The sequence below is a fragment of the Staurois parvus genome, unplaced genomic scaffold (assembly GCF_062004578.1).
Source record: "Staurois parvus isolate SC_StPar_1 unplaced genomic scaffold, SC_StPar_1.0 ptg000757l, whole genome shotgun sequence".
Classification (NCBI taxonomy): Eukaryota; Metazoa; Chordata; class Amphibia; order Anura; family Ranidae; genus Staurois; species Staurois parvus.
Window position 1 is genome coordinate 948,488 of NW_028318553.1, and position 7,812 is coordinate 956,299.

Below are 7,812 nucleotides of genomic sequence, written 5' to 3' on the forward strand. Positions count from 1 at the left end.
CATTCACCTGAATGGGCTGCCCTACCCTTAACGTGCCAAAGTACAGGGGTTGGACAAAAATATGGAAACACTCCATGATTTGCAGGTGAGAAAGTGACGGCATGTTTCACGCTGAAAGCAGAAGCGATGTAACATTCTTTTGCTTCCGCTGTGTGATGAGACACCTAGTTTCATATATTCACACTCGTTCACTTGAATGGGCTGCCCTACCCGCAACGTGCCAAAGTACAGGGGTTGGACAAAAATATGGAAACACACCATGATTTGCAGGTGAGAAAGTGACGGCATGTTTCACGCTGAAAGCAGACTTGATGTAACATTTTTTGCTTCTGCTGTGTGATGAGACACCTAGTTTCATATATTCGCATTCGTTCACTTGAATGGGCTGCCTTACCCGCAACGTGCCAAAGTACAGGGGTTGGACAAAAATATGGAAACACTCCATGATTTGCAGATGAGAAAGTGACGGCATGTTTCACGCTGAAAGCACAAGCGATGAAACATTCTTTTGCTTCCGCTGTGTGATGAGACACCTAGTTTCATATATTCGCACTCGTTCACTTGAATGGGCTGCCCTACCCGCAATGTGCCAAAGTACAGGGGTTGGACAAAAATATGGAAACACTCCATGATTTGCAGGTGAGAAAGTGACGGCATGTTTCATGCTGAAAGCAGAAGCGGTGTAACATTCTTTTGCTTCCGCTGTGTGATGAGACACCTAGTTTCATATATTCACATTCGTTCACTTGAATGGGCTGCACTACCCGCAACGTGTCAAAGTACAGGGGTTGGACAAAAATATGGAAACACACCATGATTTGCAGGTGAGAAAGTGACGGCATGTTTCATGCTGAAAGCAGAAGCGGTGTAACATTCTTTTGCTTCCGCTGTGTGATGAGACACCTAGTTTCATATATTCACATTCGTTCACTTGAATGGGCTGCACTACCCACAATGTGCCAAAGTACAGGGGTTGCACAAAAATATGGAAACACTCCATGATTTGCAGGTGAGAAAGTGACGGCATGTTTCACGCTGAAAGCAGAAGCGATGTAACATTCTTTTCCTTCCGCTGTGTGATGAGACACCTAACTAATAGGTGGGAAGCCTCACTTAGTGGGAAGCCTCGTCATTTACTGAGTGTGCTGCTAAAGAAAGGAAAATATTCCTTTGCAGTGGGTCTGCAAGTGTTAAATGCTTACTTAGGTCTGGGGAGCTACTGCACTTTTCCCTGATCCTATCCTCCATTCCTGCAGGCGTTCCTGCAGCATCGTTTAGAAATGTGCACGCCAAAAAAAATTCATTTGTTAAGTTAAAAATGTCATTTTGTCATATTCATTATGTTAGGATGATTCGTTTTCGGGATTAGTTTCATATATTCGCATTTGTTCACTTGAATATGCTACCCTACCCCCAACATGCCAAAGTACAGGGGTTGGACCAGGGGCGGACTGACAACTCATGGGGCCTCCGGGCAATAGGGGATCATGGGGCCCCTGTGCCCTTGCCCAAACTCAAAAAAGCCTATGAAAAAGGTACCAGGGGCATCTCATGATGCCCCCTACTGACCCCGAGCCCTCGTGCAGTGCCCGAGTTTCCAAATGGTCAATCCGCCCCTGGGTTGGACATAAATATGGAAACACTCCATGATTTGCAGGTGTGAAAGTGACGGCATGTTTCACGCTGAAAGCAGAAGCGATGTAACATTCTTTTGCTTCCGCTGTGTGATGAGACACCTAGCTAATAGGTGGGAAGCCTCACTTATTGGGAAGCCCCGTCATTTACTGAGTGCGCTGCTAGTAATACAGAGACACCTAGTTTCAGAGCTTACTGAGCCTCAAAGAGGACAAATTGTTAGTGCCGCTTAGCTGGTGCCTCTGTGACTGAGGTTGCCAATTTATTTGCCGCATGGCCAGGTCCAGTATCAAAGGTTATGACGGCGTATACAGTTTCCGAGAAAACGTCTGCTAAGCGTAAGTGCGGTTGACATGGCCAACTGACAGAATAAGACATTGCGCAGGATTTGTGACCCGGAATAAGAAAATAACTGCTGCAAAAGTGACTTAGTCTTATGCAGGCCATAGACGGTTCGTTTATCGGCTGATTTTTCGTCCAAAAGAATAATCAGCCGATTTTCGCACTGTTAGTGGGGCAATGGCATCGGCTGATTTTTGCAGTTCCTCCTCATTTTGTTTATTGCTAATGCTGGAACATTTGTGAAAAACAGCCAATTTTTGCAATCATTGGTGGCAACATCGGTTTACAGAACGAACGATGTTTCATTTTTCGGACGAAAAATCGGACGATAAATGAACCATCTATGGCCTTCATTCGTCTTCCAAAGTCCATGTCCACAAAAACTTTGCGGAGGGAACTCTATCAGCAAAACATTCATAGGCAGGGGCGGACTGACCATTTGGAAACTCGGGCACTGCCCGAGGGCCCGGGGTCAGTAGGGGGCCCTATGAGATACCCCTGGTACCTTTTTCATAGGCTTTTTTGAGTTTGGGCAAGGACACAGGGGCCCCATGATGCCCTATTGCCCGGGGGCCCCATGAGATGCCCCTGGTACCTTTTTCATAGGCTTTTTTGAGTTTGGGCAAGGACACAGGGACCCCATGATCCCCTATTGCCCGGGGGCCCCATGAGTTGTCAATCCTCCCCTGTTCATAGGTGAGCTGGAAATGCTAAACCACTAGAGATCGATATTCATGCTCAGAAGAGGGTAGAGTGGTGCAACACCTATAAACCATGGACAATGAAAGACGGTAATATGGTCCAATGAATCAATCTTCACATTGTTCTCAACCATCAGACATACCTACACGTGGCGAACACCAACCCAAGCTCACCAACAGGACTGTCTTGTGCCAACAGTAAGGCATGGTGGTGGTGGTGCAATCATGGTGCAACCATATCTTGGTATTCTGCAGGCCCCATCATCACCTTGAAAGGTGGAGTCACTGCCAGCAACTATGTACAAAATTTGGCCGACCATATGAACCCCATGGTGCAGACATGGTTTTCCGAAGACAGCGCCATTTACCAAATTGATAATGCTCCAATTCACACAGATGGTGTTGTCAAATTGTGGTTTGACGAGCATGCAGACGAACTCTCTCACCTCCCCTGGGCACCACATTCACTGGACCTCAATATCATAGAACCACTACAGACAATTTTGGAGAACAAGGTTCAGGCTCGTTTTCTGCCTCCGACATCTCTGCCAGTACTGAAACGATTTTTGCATGAAGAGTGGTTTCAGATTCCATCATCCACCATCCAAGGCTTATATTGGTCAATTCCCAAGAGAATTCAGGCCGTCTTGGATGCCAAAGGCGGTCCAATGCCATATTAGGTAACAATCAGGGGCGGACTCATGGGGCCCCCGGGCAATAGGGGATCATGGGGCCCCTGTGTCCTTGCCCACACCAAAAAAAGCCTATGAAAAAGCCAATGAAAGGTACCAGGGGCATCTCATGGGGCCCCCTACTGACCCCGGGCCCTCGGGCAGTGCCCGAGTGCTTGAATGGTCAGTCTGCCCCTGGTAACAATTTAGTTCTTTTACCTGTCTTGTTAATTTTGCCCAACTCCTGCTCCTGCACCTTTCTTGGGAAGTAAGCCTCATGTGTTTTTGTAATGTGCGTTTTCTGCTAGCTGTGTTTGGGGTGCAGGAGAGGACTGACCATTTGGTAACTCAGGCACTGTCCGAGGGCCCAGGGTCAGTAGGGGGCCCCATGAGATGGCCCTGGTACCTTTTTCATAGGCTTTTTTGAGTTTGTGCAAGGACACAGGGGCCCCATGATCCCCTATTGCTCGGGGGCCCCATAAGTTGTCAGTCCACCCCTGTTGGGGTGTCATTATGAAATCATGGCACCAGAAGTGCATTGCGCTTTTCTGGGAATGCAAACAGAAACGCACATTTCTGCAGCCGATCTTGGAATGTACATGTGTGAATGGGGCCTTATGACAATCCGAAGGATTAATGCTTCCCGAGTCACTGACCTAGAATAAGGATACCGACCAGGAATTGTGACTTGTGACAGCCACAGGCTGATTCTGGGTCAGGGACTCTGAATTCATAGAGGAATCTGTATTCTTCTTTTAAAGCTGAACTCCAAAGAAAGGAAAATATTCCTTTGCAGTGGGTCTGCAAGTGTTAAATGCTTGCTTAGGTCTGGGGAGCTACTGCACTTTTCGCTGATCCTATCCTCCATTCCTGTAGGCGTTCCTGCAGCATCGTTTAGAAATGTGCACGCCAAAAAAAATTTGTTTAGTTTCGGATTCATTTGTTAAGTCAAAAATGTCATTTTGCCATATTTGTTATGTTAGAATGATTAGTTTTTGGGATTAGTTTCATATATTCGCATTTGTTTCATATACTCAGAATTGTTTCATATATTCGCATTTGTTTTGTATACTCGGATTAGTTTCATATATTCACATTCATTTCATATACTCGGAATTGTTTCATATATTCGCATTAGTTTTATATATTCACAGTCATTTCATATACTCAAAATTGTTTCATATATTTGCATTTGTTTTGTATACTCGGATTAGTTTCATATATTCGCATTTGTTTCATATACTCAAAATTGTTTCAGATATTTGCATTTGTTTTGTATATTCGGATTAGTTTCATACATTCGCATTCATTTCATATACTCGGATTAGTTTCATATATTCGCATCTGTTTCATATATTCGCATTTGTTTCATATACTTAAAATTGTGTCATATATTTGCATTTGTTTTGTATACTCGGATTAGTTTCTTATATTCGCATTTGTTTCATATACTTAAAATTGTTTCACATATTTGCATTCGTTTTGTATATTTGGATTAGTTTCATATATTCGCATTCATTTCATATACTCGGATTAGTTTCATATATTCGCATCTGTTTAATATATTCACATTTGTTTCATATACTCAGAATTGTTTCACATATTTGCATTTGTTTTGTATACTCGGGTTAGTTTTATATATTCAAATTCGTTTCATATACTCGGTTTCGTTTCATATACTCAGAATTGTTTCACATATTTGCATTTGGTTTGTATATTCGGATTAGTTTCATATATTTGCATTTGTTTTGTATACTCGGATTAGTTTCATATATTCGCATTCATTTCATATACTCAGAATTGTTTCATATATTTGCATTTGTTTCGTATACTCGGATTAGTTTCATATATTTGCATTCGTTTCGTATACTCAGATTAACTTCATATATTCGCATTTGTTTCATATACTCAGAATTGTTTCATATATTTTCATTTGTTTCATATACTCAAAATTGTTTCATATATTTGCATTTGTTTCGTATACTCGAATTAGTTTCATATATTTGCATTCGTTTCGTATACTCAGATTAGTTTCATATATTCGCATTCGTTTCATATACTCAGAATTGTTTCATATATTTGCATTTGTTTCGTATACTCGGATTAGCTTCATATATTCACATTAATTTTGTATACTCGGATTAGTTTCATATATTCAAATTTGTTTCATATACTTGGATTAGTTTCGTATACTCGGATTAGTTTCCTATATTCAAATTCAGCTAGTCCGATCTAGAGAAATGGAATGAGCTGATTGGATGATATCCGAAAAAATGAATAGAATGAGATTAATTTCGGATTAATTCGTTATGTCCTTTTGTTACAAAGAGAAATGGAATGAGCTGATTGGACGATATCCGAAAGAACAAATAGAATGAAATTAATATCAGATTAATTTGTTATGCTATGATTTGGAGATTCTGATGGATCCGCCTCCATCCAACCCAAACACAATAAGTAGGAATAATCATCTATTTGCACTTTTATACCTTACTGTATTTTTTGCAATATGTTTCCATTTCATATGTAGTGTACAGGGGCGGACTGACCATTGGGGCCCTCAGGCACTGCCCGAGGGCCCAGGATCAGAAGGGGGCCCCATGAGATGCCCCTGGTACCTTTCATAGGCTTTTTTGGGTGTGGTTTGAGTGTGGGTGAGGACACAGGGGCCCCATGAGTTGTCAGTCCACCCCTGGTAGTGTATTTCTTTATAATAATGAAAAATGTTAATGAAAAATAAAGTGGAATGGAACTGAAAGAACGAATGGAACGAAATTAATTTTCATTCATTGGGGCCTTTACACTATTTTGGAATTTTAAACATTAACAATAGGACCAAACTATTGCATCATGTCACCCGAAGTGAATGAATTAATTCATTGTTTCATTATAATTTATTTCATATTTGTTGAAATTCGTTACTATTGTGATTCGGAATTATTTGGAGTACTTATTTCAAATCATATCAGTACTTAAGTGGTGAGAGAGACCTATCACCAACCAAAAGAAAGGACAGGGTCCTGACGTTCTTCCAGATGAGGAATGCTACTTACCCCCCAATTTGGGTATAGTCTAAGTATCTTCCTCATAGAAATGTTCTCGGTGAGTTGGCACTAGATTACATTGTCCCTTCTGGTAAAGTCCAGACAACAAAATATTCAATTTCGAAGTTTCCCATTCATTGCCTCTTTATTTTTCCTTTGGCACCAATGGGCATGTGGCCCAGGCAGGAGAATTATCCTAAAGGAGTTACACCCTGTTACACATGACTAAACGCATGGCCTGCATTGTGTTAGCTGCCAGTATGTCCAACGCACAGCAGCTCAATGCAATAAATCAGAATGTATCTTTCATTGTATTGATGGCTCTAAATGGATGAAGGGTTGATCCGTATAGTTGGCTTGCCCAAACCTCTCGCTTCTTACACTTGTTTACTATTGAAACCTTTCTGATGGTGCTATGTGTCAGAGGAACTCTTGGAACCAACCAAATGATGTCATTCATTACACCAAATGCCAAAATTGACAGATTATCGGTCCAGACCAGTCCTGCAGTAGTCAGAATCCAAGGCCCTTTCTTCTTCACTACAAGAACAGTTTTGTGTTCTTTAAGATTGAATTTTAGTTGTGTTTGTGGTCTTATTTTTATTTTTTTTAAAAATGCTGCCATTTACTTTTTGCTATAAATACATTTTTCCCGTACAGCACACACTGCAACCTGCAGAAATAAGTTCCTGCAGCAATATCCCATTAACAGGTTCATTGGCACTTTGGAATAATAGCTCTCACCTTTTTTTAAATATAGCAGGTTACATTTTTTTATGGCATTTGAGAGTTTCTAAACTTATATCATGCTTTAGAAGAATGTAATCCGAATCTCAGCATGGTGCAAAAGGCAATTACAAGCATCCACAAGGGCTGAGTGAAGCCCGGATATTGCCTAGTGCTACCAAACATACTTTGGAAAAAAAAATTTCCTCCTTCAGTATTTAATTTCAAAATGATCAAAATTTAAATTCTTTTTTTATTATTATTAATAAGTATGACACTATATGTGGGATATCCCATTCTTAATTACTGTAATTCTCTTTTTTCTCTCTTAAATCCCTCCCCCCGTCTAATTTTTTTTTATTAGTCTCTCTCTCTCTTCTTGCCTTTCTTCCTCTCTTAGTCTTTATTATTCCCCCCTCTATGGCTACTTCATTTCAACTAAAAGAACTAAAATTAAAATTATTTTTTTATTATTATTAATAAGTATGACACTATATGTGGGATATCCCATTCTTAATTACTGTAATTCTCTTCTTTCTCTCTTAAATCCCTCCGCCCGTCTAATTTTTTTTTATTAGTCTCTCTCTCTTCTTGCCTTTCTTCCACTCTTAGTCATTATTATGCCCCCCTCTATGGCTACTTCATTTCAACTAAAAGAACTAAAATTAAAATTCTTTTTTCCATTACTAATTA